The sequence below is a fragment of the Siphateles boraxobius genome, unplaced genomic scaffold, assembly GCF_051911475.1.
Source record: "Siphateles boraxobius isolate OS27281-9 unplaced genomic scaffold, OSU_SipBor_1 41, whole genome shotgun sequence".
NCBI lineage: Eukaryota > Metazoa > Chordata > Actinopteri > Cypriniformes > Leuciscidae > Siphateles > Siphateles boraxobius.
Window position 1 is genome coordinate 22,697,460 of NW_027509042.1, and position 12,406 is coordinate 22,709,865.

Sequence of the window (12,406 nt, forward strand, 5' to 3'; positions counted from 1 at the left end):
TCCAAACATGACTTACTTTTTTCTTTCTTTTGTCGATACAATGAAAGTCAGTGGGGTCCTATGTGTTTGTCAGATTTGTTTGTCAGAAATTTTCTTAAATTCATACAGGTTTAAAATGATATGAGGGTGAGTAAATAGGGATAATATTTTAATTGATGTAACTATTCCTGCTTAGCCTTTTGTTTACTGCATGTATTCATTAGGCTAATTGTTCTGTGACTTTGCTAAAAAGACCCGCATCATTGATCATCAGTTGTGTTTTGTGATGCTGACTTGCCCTTAACATTAAACTGCATAACCACAGACACCTGTCCTCACCCAAACTCCCTAATTTAAAAAAAAAAAAAATTGCATTAGGACTACTTGATCATTTAACCAACAAGAACCTTCTGCTTCACTAGCTAAACCAGCAATACTGTCTTTGTCAACCAGCTTCACCAGAAAAATACTTTTAAAGTCTTGATCCCCTTTAATCGCTAATAGTAAAGGGCCCTTTCAGTCATATTGTGGTCTGCTTTTTGGGAAAACAATCTGTCAACCGCTGTTCTTTTGATTGCAAAAAGTAGTTATGCTTGCACTCTCATCAGTCTAACATTTTTACTTTTTATATTTATGAAGCTAAATTTTTATGGTTTGATAAAAACGAATACAATTAATTAAAACAAATAAAATTATACATAAAAATTTGTCTTTATTTTAAGTTTATTTTTATTTTAGTTTATCTCAGGGCAAACACATTGTGAGATCACTGCACTTTACTTACATTGTCTAAGTAACTTTTCAATTTTGGACACTTTTGCTGGTAGAATACCTTATTTGCCGATACCCTGTAGCTCATTTCTATAGTAGAAATGATAACTAAAACCAGAGATGGCTAGTTCTCTGAGAACCTTTGTCCGTTGTGTGTTTAAATCTGTCAAATCATGCAGTCTGAGTATTCTCACGTAGGCACATAGCTGTTGATCTCTGCTTAGGCTCAGCTTACCTGTGTTCTTACAGGCACATAAATAACTCAAATTATCCGGCTATTCTTCGTCCCCTTTTGTTTACATCTTGTTTACATCAAAAAGATTAAATGTATGTGCACAAAAACACACTTTCTTTTGCCATTCATATTTTGTAAAATTAGTTTTGCAGTGAGAGTGTCAGCCTGAGTTGTCTGATTATGTCCACATGTCATATCTTTAGTTAGCTCATTAGTTCCTTTTGTTAGCTCCATGTATTTATACCCTGTGTTCTCCCTCATTCTCTTTTCGTTTTCGTTGATGTTAAGTTGTGTTAAGCTTGATTGTCTGATCTCCTGAGCTTGTCATTAAAGACTGTTTTATTTATTCTCCTCTGTCTTTGTGCGTTTAACAAAACCAACCCCTGACAGAGAGGGGGATTTGATCTTTAAATATGAGGCACGAGACAGAAAGTAGGACAGATATGACATGATAATACTGTTAGCAAATTGATTTATGTGGGAAAAGGCTGAACTCACGTGTCCTTTGAATGAAATCAAAAGCAGCTTCTCTGTCAGGGGCCACAAAGTGTCCTTTCTTAATTTAGGACACTTAATTAAATGCATATGCTTGGTAAAACCACTGTAATTCATTAACTATAGAGGACCCATGTAGCATGCCATCTCTTTTAACTCTCTGTTACAATTCTGAAGACATTATCCAATTGAGGATTACAAAAAGCAACCTCGTTTTTAAAGCGTAACCAATACCAATGCACAGGAAAATACATTTCATATAATTTCTGATTTAACTGTAAGGTAAAACCATATGAAATACGAGCACTGTATGTTTGAAGAGCCTTCAGCAATTTAAATTAACTTAAAATTGAATGAAACCCTTGTAAATGTTTGACGTCAGATCAGTGCCAGATTTTATTTGGGGTATATTTAACTGATGCAAAGAAATTTGTTGCACAAGAATGTGTGTGGAATGTTCCACAGTATCCGAGGCAATAGAGAAAACCAGCCAAAAACTTATTTGTACTTAAAGAGAGTACACTCATGTTGCTTACACTTAAGTGCAATTTTAAAAAGTGCACTGACATAATGTCAAATTAGGTTATAGGCTACTTTAAAGTACATTTTAAACCATTACATTTCAAATGTATTTCTTTTCTTGTGCTTTAAAGAAGTCAACTTTCAATACGTTGATTAACATATTAAAGCACATGTAAAGTACTCAGTTATAATTTTAACTTTATTGTTATTCAGTTTTACATTTAAAGTTAATATTTATATTGTACATAGTTCGCTGAGAAAGGGAACGAGACGATGCGTCGATGACGCTTTGGGAAAGCTTCCAGCGTGAATGCGTCTGAAGCATCTATGTCAACTAGTCCTGTATATATAAAAACTAGTTTTTATATATGTATATATATTTTTCATACGCTGGGGAAAGAGATGACGAACCCACTTCCCCCATGATTGTGTCACTTTCAATGCCCAGCACATCTACCTCCTCGGAGGTAGAGCACTGAAGCATGGATCTCTCTCCCCGGGCGGAAGAGACCGAAGCGCGGGCTTCCGATACTGGCGAGAGAGCAATGGATCCCTCGGGAAAAGGAGGAGATAACATCTGCAGACCTGTCTCCAACCCCGTAAAGAGATCCATTTGCGATCCACAGGAATGCATTCTCTGCGCTGCCTCGGCAGACGCGGGTCCTGCACCCTGAGAATCGCGAGCCTGGCCACTTTCCTCGAAAAGTGACAGGCGGGGGCAGAGCATGCAAAGCGAAAGCTTCTCACAATGTCGGCAATCAGCCCCGCATGCTCCACTCCCAAACACATCACACAAAGGTTGTGTGTGTCCCCACTTGTTAAATAACGCGAGCAGGGAGAACACAGAGTTTATGCAATTGTTTCGCCACAGTGTTTATATATATATATATATAAATCAGACAGACAACAGTAAATATAACAGACAGTTTGACACAGATCGCTTGCTGAGGCAACAGAAGCTAATGCCGGTTGCACCGGATGTGCTCTTATCCTTTCCTGGTCATGACGTCACCCGCCCGTGACGTTCATTCCTTCCGTTGGACTAGTTGACATAGATACTTCAGACGCATTCACGCTGGAAGCATTCCCAAAGCGTCATCGACGCATTGCGAGTTCCCTCGAAAAGGAACTTTAACCATCAAAATAGAATTATGAAATTACATATAAAAAGTAATTCAATTTATAATATATTTTAATTTGATTGCACAAATTAACATTCAATTAAGGGTATGAAAACATTACATTCATTTTTATTATATTATAGTTATATATTAAATTATATTATTTCCATAATAAATACTCTTTTTAAAAGTATGCTAAAGTGTTCTTCTTTTCACATAGCCATTATAAAAGAAGATCAAAAGTTTGATTTATTATGGTAAATTATTGTGAAGATTTATTTAGAAGCCTTTGTCATAGTTTAGAGCTGCTTTATCAATGCACTTCCCCATTCAAAGGCACATTTGACCTTTTAGTCACTGGGAACTCAAATGGAGCTGTGGATATAAGGGGGTTAGTGTATTCCGTCAGCTCCAAGTCAGAACATATGATGCTGGCGTGTTCAGAGCTGGGAAAGAACTAGATAAAGCCAAGAGATCGTCAGGATCACACCTCTAAACTCAGTGGGACAGGTCAAAGCTGAGCCAACAGAAAGTCTGAGCTTTCCGAGGCTGTGTGCAGGGAAAGTGTGTGATGTGGTGAGTAGGTCTGAGAGTGTTCATGATGTTTATCATCTCTGGCAGATCTCCAGTGGCTGCTGAAGAGCCACCTGCTGTTGGACTGGATTTAGTTTGTACTTTTGTCCTCTGTACTTTTGTTCTCTCTGTTCAGCAGGGGTTTGACAACAGACAGCATTGTTACAACATTATGTTCTTTGGAGTTAGCAGTTCTTTAGCTATAAGATAAAACAATATATTTGTGACACGATTTCAGACATCCACACTTAAAACTCTAAGAGTAGACACTCATTATATTCTTGAATTTCAAATAGGAAGAGACCATCATGTTTAAACAAGTGTTCTAGCAGAATAACGTCTTGGTTACTGTTGTTACGTTGTATCGAAGACTGACACTAGAGGTCATACTTGGGAGCTCCACTCACATCTGATACTTTGAGAAAAGGCCCATGAAAATTGGAATTGAACTTTATACGCCACTCCCCCGGACATACAGGTATAAAAGGAGCTGGCGTGCATCCACTCATTCAGGTTTATGCTGAGGAGCCGAGACCGTGTCCCCGGACATTTCAGCGGGCAGTTCAGCTTTGTGGCAGGAGGGACACCACTTCTCGTTCAATTGATCAGGGAACTGAATTTACAACAGTAACTGAGATGTTCCCTGTCTGTGGTGTTGATGACTGACACTAAGGTTCCCAGGTGAAAACACCAAGTTTTGGCTTTGCAGATGTCAGCAAGCCCCCGCATGCTGGGTAACCAGCACACTCGCAACAACCCGCAACATCACAACACTACTTTCCAAGGAAATAGGTTCCTTTGACCTTTTCTGGTTTTTCTCTCTTAAAAATTCATAGCTGTGTGGACCCGATGCAGTGCTAGGGAAACGTTAACATGTGGAGAAACATCACATTGACTACCACACCTGGAAAGAAGTCTCTGCGGTAGGCCCTACCTCAAGATGGAGGAACTTATACAAGCACAGTGACTGGGGGCAGAACAAGGCTCTACCCAGAACAAGGCACAGGTTTACCGCTAAGGAAACTGTATCGTGGAGAATACCTAGTATGGGATTACCATCAGGGAATCACTACATATGGAGCATCAATAGAATACTGGATGAACTGTTAAAAACCCTCCACAGGGCCAGCAATATCACTAACAACTCAAGGCAATTGATGTGCCGCTGCAGTTGAGATCCTGTCCAGGAGCTCGATGCTGCATGCCTGTTGAACATGGCACCCCACCCAGTCTTGGACACTTACTGTATGTTGTGACAAACAGTACTTTTTGTTGTACCTGCGGCCATGTTGCGAAGCCATGTGTCCTGTGTCTGTGAGTGTACTGAAACAATTAACTTGCTCTGTAAGCCCCAACTGGAACTGGTCTTTGATGGATGAGAAAGCTGTATGTCCTCTATTCATGCCACTACAACCTGTGCATGGCTTTGTGTGAGTTGCGTCTGGACAAAAGGAGGGGGCCTTAAAGGGATAGTTCACCCAAAAATGAAAATTAAGTCATTAATTACTCACCTTGATGCTGTACCAACCCCGTAAGACCTTCGTTCATCCTCGGAACACAAATTAAGATATTCTTGATTACATTTGAGAGCTTGATCACTCCTCCATAAGCTTCCTAAGGGATTGAAACGTGACGGCCCAGAAAGTCATTGAAGAAAATGTTTAGATATTCCATGTGACTACAGTGGCTCAACTATAAGTTTATCAAGCGACGAGAATACTTTTTGTGCAGAAAAAAAACAAAAATAACGACTTTATTAGACTATTTCTTTTCTTCCTTGTGGGCCTGAGACATGAGTTCAAGAGTTCCCTTTCGAGGGAACTCGCGATGCGTCGATGACGCTTTGGGAACGCCTTCGCGTAATTACCTCTGAAGCACATATGTCAACTAGTCCAATGGAATGAATAAACGCCACGGGCGGGTGACGTCATGACCAGGAAAGAATATAAGCACATCCGGTGCGTTACTCACGTTAGCTTTTGTGCCTCAGCAAAGCGCTCTGTGTCAAAACTGTCTGTGAATATTTATTGTTGTCTGTCTGATATATACATATATATATATATATATATACACACTATGGAAACAATTGCACAAACTCTGTGTTCTCCCTGCTCGCGTTATTGATCGAGTAGGGACACACACAAGCTTTGTGTGATGTGTTGGGAGTGGAGCATGCGGTATCAGCCTTGGCTTATTGCCCACATTGTGAGAAGCTTTCGCTTCGCTCCCACCTTTGAGAGACTGTTAGGCCTCAGGGCAGCAGCGTCCATTGTGATACCCTTTGCCTGCTGTACGTGAGACCTTTGCAGTAGTGGTGGCTCAGGACCAGAGGGTTCTCCCCGAGGGGAAACCCATTCTGTATAATCAAGATCACGCGGCAGTATCCCCTCGCCTTGGTTATATGGACGAAACACTGGTTCTTGTCCCAGGTTCCGGTGTTGGGAGCTCTTTGCCATCGAGTTGCTATCTTGACAGATGCTTCCCTCACCAGCTGGGGAGCGGTATTGGAAGGCCGCTCAGCTCAGGGCTTGTGGAGGAGTCATCATCTCTCTTGGCACATAATTTGCCTAGAGATGATGGTCATCGTCATTGCGTTGAGACATCTCCTCCCAGAACCTGAGGGGCCATCATGTGTTGCTCTGGAACAGTGACTGTTAGGCCTCAGGGCATCCAATGTGATTCCTTTTGACATGATGTACGTGAGACCTTTACAGTGGTGGTTCAGGACCAGAGGGTTCTCCCCGAGGGGAAACCCACTCCATACAATCAAGATCACGCGGCAGTATCCCCATGCCTTGGTTATATGGAGGAAACTCTGGTTCTTGTCTCAGAGACAACACGTTGGTGGCCTCTTATTTTGGTCCCTCAAGAAAATACGCTATCTGAGGGCAGTGTATATTCCAGGGGGCCAGTATATGGGAGCAGACACCCTGTCGAGGCAGGGGCTGAGGCCAGGGGACTCCACCCTGAGGCGGTGGAGCAAAAATGGGAGTACGGCCAGGCAGAAGTGGACCTGTTCACGTCTCAGCATACGACGCACTGTCCACTCTGGTTCTCTCTCACTCAACTCAACTCAACTCAGGGAACTCTAGTTCCCTGAGAAGCCCTGCCATACTTCCTGCATCCCTGCGATCGACTTTGCTTCGGCACTAGAAGCTAACGCGAGTAACGCACCGGATGTGCTTATATCCTTTCCTGGTCATGACGTCACCCGCCCGTGGCGTTCATTCATTCCATTGGACTAGTTGACATACGTGCTTCAGAGGTAATCACGTGAAGGCGTTCCCAAAGCGTCATCGACGCTCCCCTTCTCAGGGAACTAGGGTTACAGTCGTAACCTGAGACGATTTCCACGACGCATGCACGAGAACTGAGAAGAGGACGTTCTTCTTCTACTACTTCTTGTTACTGGCTGCTCACTGCTTAGGAGTATTACCGCCACCTACTGTATAAGATGACGTGCTCACATAGCCGGAAGCGCAAAACTTTCTGTCTACAAGCAGAGGAAGATGCTATGGTGCAGACGTGGCCGAGGCTACGTCTGTACGCATTTCCCCCTGTTGCTCTGCTCCCAGGAGTTCTGGAGTGAGTCCGCCAGGATGGAATAAGCCTATTGTTAGTAGCACCACCCTGGCCAAGCCGAATTTGGTTTGCGGACCTAATTCTTCTCCTCGACGGCCCTCCCTTGGAGATCCCGATCAGGAGAGACCTTCGTTCTCAGGCAGGGGATGCAATATTGCACCCCCTGCAGGGAATTTGGAAACTGTGGGTTTGGCCTCTGAGGGGGCCCAACTCATAGAGAGTGGTCTCTCAACCAAGGTTGTTGAGACCATTCTAAGCTCCAGAGCTCCGGCTACGAGGAAACTATATTCACTATTTCGAGAGTTTTTCACTTCTTGGTTTTACCAGTGCCAGTGGAATCCGGTTAACTGTTCAGTAAACACAGTATTTGAGTTTCTGCAAGAACGCTTTGTATCAGGTCTATGTCCTTCCACGCATAAGATATACGTGGCAGCCATTGTGGCTTTCCACACCCTGGTGGGTGGTACATTTTTGGGTCGAGACCCCCTGATCACTCGTTTCCTTCGTGGCACTTTGAGGCTGAGGCCTGCAACTTGCACTAGGGTGCCGGCTTGGGACCTTGCAATAGTTCTAGAAGGCCTATCTGGGGCTCCCTTTGAGCCCTTAGATTTGGTCTCAGAGAAGTTCTTTCTTTTAAGATTATTTTCTGCTAGCTATTTCGTCCCTCTAAGAGTCGAGACCTTCAGGCCCTTTCGGTCCCCACCTGCCTTGAGTGCACCGGGGATGGCCAAGGCAATCTTACCCCAAACATGGATATGTTCCTAAGGTGCCTACCATTATTCCGAGGCCTATTGTGCTGCAGGTGTCTGTCCTCCCCCGTTTATCGGACCAGGAAAAAACTGAACCTTTTGTGCCCAGTGCGAGCACTGGACACTTATGTTCATCGGACTTCTCTGTCGAGAAAATCCAACCTATTGGGCAAATAGATAGTCGAGACTATTCTTCTTACTTGTGAGTCTTCTGGCCAACCATTTGGTGGTCAGGGCTCATTCCACTAGGAGTATCTGGCTATCTGGAGTTCTCTCCAAGACGTTTGTGATGCGGCGGGCTGGTCCTCACCGCTCTCATTCGTGAGGTTTTACAGCTTGGACCTGGATGCTGCTCCAGGTGCTTTTTACTTAGTTTGCCAACAGTTTTATCATCTGGCATTTTGTAAGTACGGCGTATTGGGTATTCTCGTTCCCAAAGCGTCATTGACACATCGCGAGTTCCCTCGAAAGGGAACGTCTCAGGTTACGACTGTAACTCTAGTTCCCTGAGAAGCCCTGCCATACTTCCTTCATCCCTGCGATCGACTTTGCTTCGGCACTAGAAGCTAACGCGAGTAACGCACCGGATGTGCTTATATCCTTTCCTGGTCATGACGTCACCCGCCCGTGGCGTTCATTCATTCCATTGGACTAGTTGACATACGTGCTTCAGAGGTAATCACGCGAAGGCGTTCCCAAAGCGTCATCGACGCTCCCCTTCTCAGGGACTAGGGTTACAGTCGTAACCTGAGACGATTTCCACGACGCATGCACGAGAACTGAGAAGAGGACGTTCTTCTTCTACTACTTCTTGTTACTGGCTGCTCACTGCTTAGGAGTATTACCGCCACCTACTGTATAAGATGACGTGCTGACATAGCCGGAAGCGCAAAACTTTCTGTTTACAAGCAGAGGAAGATGCGCGCTGTACATAAGCTTTTGAATTCGTAAATATGTCTGCAGATTTCGACGTAGATGAAGACTTAAACTTTTTTAACAAACCTTACCTATTTGAACCAGAATATACAGACATTGAACTTCAAGAGATGGAAGAGGCTGCAACACAACCGCAGTCACAAGATTTTGCAAGACAGAGAGCATGTGTGTGTGTGTGTGTGTGTGTGTGTACACACTTGCACTGACTGTAAACAGAAAACAGATCCGAATCAGAAAGAGATTGATTGCCAAGTGTGTGATCAATCTTTTTTTTTTCACACACACACACACACACACACACACACACACACACACACACACACACACACACACACACACACACACACACACACACACACACACACACACACACACACACACACACACACACACACACACACACACACGCATAGTAAAACATATGCATTGTAAAAAGATAGGCTTCATGTGTAAAAACTGTACAGTCGAAACAAACCTACTTACTCTACAGATAGTGTGTCATCTGGTCCTTCTGGTCTCGGACGTCGCTTTCAGTTCACTTTAGGCAAATAACAAAAAAACTTCTAAAACACTGCGACTTAGCAGGGGCGGAAAACCGGGATCCTCTGTTATACAGCGACATAGACTTGTGGTCCCATTGTCTGCATTATCAATATTTTCAAGCTTTGGCATTACAATGTCCCAATCGATGCACCACATGCTCTCCTGTTCAGTAGGCATCACTTGGCACTGATGGCATTTACACCACCAGCTCTCCAATGGTCTCTGTCTTGCAAAAGCTTGTGACTGCGGTTGTGTTGCAGCCTCTTCCATCTCTTGTAGTTCAATGTCTGTATATTCTGGTTCGAACAGGTAAGGTTGGTTAAAAAAGTTTAAGTCTTCATCTAGGTCGAAATCCTCAGACATATTTACAAATTCAAAAGCTTATGTACGGCGCGCGTCTTCCTCTGCTTGTAAACAGAAAGTTTTGCGCTTCCGGCTATGTCAGCACGTCATCTTATTCAGTAGGTGGCTGTAATACTCCTAAGCAGTGAGCAGCCAGTAACAAGAAGTAGTAGAAGAAGAACGTCCTCTTCTCAGTTCTCGCGCATGCGTCGTGGAAATCTCTTGAACTCACGTCTCAGGCCCACAAGGAAGAAAAGGAATAGTCGAATAAAGTTGTTATTTTAGTTTTTTTCCGCACAAAAAGTATTCTCATCGCTTGATAAACTTATAGTTGAGCCAATGAAAGCGTAAGCGTAAGTTCTACCAGAAAGACTCCATTGCACGTCACTAATTTATAATTCCACACTACCAATCACAGCTTGACATTGAATATAAAAGACTGATCCTACCGTTCAATGTTGTTGCCCGCAGGTGTCGTAGCAAAGTTTTCGATGCCAATTACGCTTCCATTCAGTTCGCAGAAACAGCGCGGCGTTCACTTACTCGCGTTTCGATACCAAACATAACAACACAAGTCACATCGTCGATTTTGATCTCAGCAACTTTCGCGATGCGCTAGTGCGACACACTTGTGTAAGAAACAAGCGTGTGGCAGCTTTTAATCTCATGAGAGTCGATCTCCACTCAGCGTTTTTTCACAATGTTCCCCTTTTACTATGATTAAACTTCATTCAGGTAAGTATATTAACTTGCTACTCTGTTCAAATGTGGTGATGTGGTAGCTTTAAAATAACTGCCGATACTGCAGTCTGCAACGCAACATACTGCAACGCTTTAAACAGTAAACAGTGGGCCCATCGAAATGGTAAGTGTATGCAAAGATTCACGTAACTGAATCGTCGATCCCACGCACTCACAGCCAGTTGCAAAATACTATCAACTGGGTTGCTGAATAGAATTAAATCAAGCTTAAGAGTAACTTTGTTATTAAATCACAGTATATGCCATATATTACAGCTTGCGCTCCTCATCTGCTCACTCACCATTGTCCGAGACAAGACGAATTGCCTTCAATCTTAAAGGAGCAGTACCTATTAAGGCTAACTTATTCAACTCGTTTTACGCCCTTCTCTGAATTTGTTATTGTTTCGGTAATGCATTTATGGAGATGTTTTTTCAATAACTTCCCGAGCGCCGGAAAGATCTCGACTTATACCTAGATGATTGCAGACTTCAACTAATAAAAGGGGGCACACTATTTGATCTCAGCTCGTTTTCTGTAAATATAACTATCTCTTATTCAATCATAAATCAACAGCAATTAATAGTTCAAATATATAAAAAAATATATATATTATGTCTTCAATGCTTGAAGTTCGTGCGTCGTAACTTTGCAGATGTTGTTTGTGCTTTAACAGCAACATTTCAGAAAGTGAAATCCATTTAACCCCCTTTATTACTTCCCATCCTAAATGTTATTTTCTCTTCCTATATACATATTCAGATTGTAGCCATGTTTTAACAGCGTGCATGATCATGCATCCAAGAAAAAGCGTTTTCTAACCGTGTTTTACAGGTTTATGCGATCGGGGGAATTCGCATCCGTTTCAAAACATTTTAATTTGGCTCGTGGCTTTTCTATTTCCGATTTACGTCTTTCTCCCACCTTTTAAATGTATTTACGTTTTCGAAAACAGATTGTTCTGGAGTCTCTGGTGTTATTACTATATCTAAAGTCTATAATTCCTATTGCCCTTATACCTCTATGGTCATATCTCAAAGCATGACCACACTTCAATACTCCCCTTTCTTCATATAACCGAACGGTCTTCCAATGACAAAGCACTGGTTTTGAACCCATGTAGTTCCTCCTTAATTCTCCGGTCCTTCTCCACATATATACACTGGGCATTCCTTTCGTTCGGAGCCACAACAACAGTAGCCGAATGCGGCGTTCCCGACTCCCCTATCCAAATGCTCGGCAGATGGTCGTCCACAGCATACAAGACCTACATCAGATCCGACACGTATTTTCTACTAAATGCAACAAGCCCTCTCAACCGACATTCGAGGTAAAGCTTTGAAAATACCATAATAACAACGCTCCAAGGTTATTCGTATCCTTGCTTGCTATGTCTATCGTGACTTTCGTTTCTGATTGCTGCAATATTTTTAAGCCTATCACAGCTTCTGAAATTCTACGATTACTGCCATTTTATGACCAATCTTGGGCTATTTCATTAATGTTATCGAAGCTTTCGACTTGATTTCGTTCTCGACGCATGAGTTCTGCCTATCGAGGCATAACTTGTTGAGCTTTCACGATTGTAATCCAAAGCCAAATAATTCATGGCCGATCGCGGTCTACGTTCATAAATGCATATCGTAGCTTCCCTGGTTGAATCATCTTAAGGTTTTATCTCAGCCTATCGCGGCTCCTCGGAAAAGTCTCCCTGGCTTCAGCCTTTATCATAATAAATATAAGGTCAATCATGGACCTATTTTACGAATACTGGTATCGTTTCATGGCTAAACGTAGCCTACTACATTAATGCTAT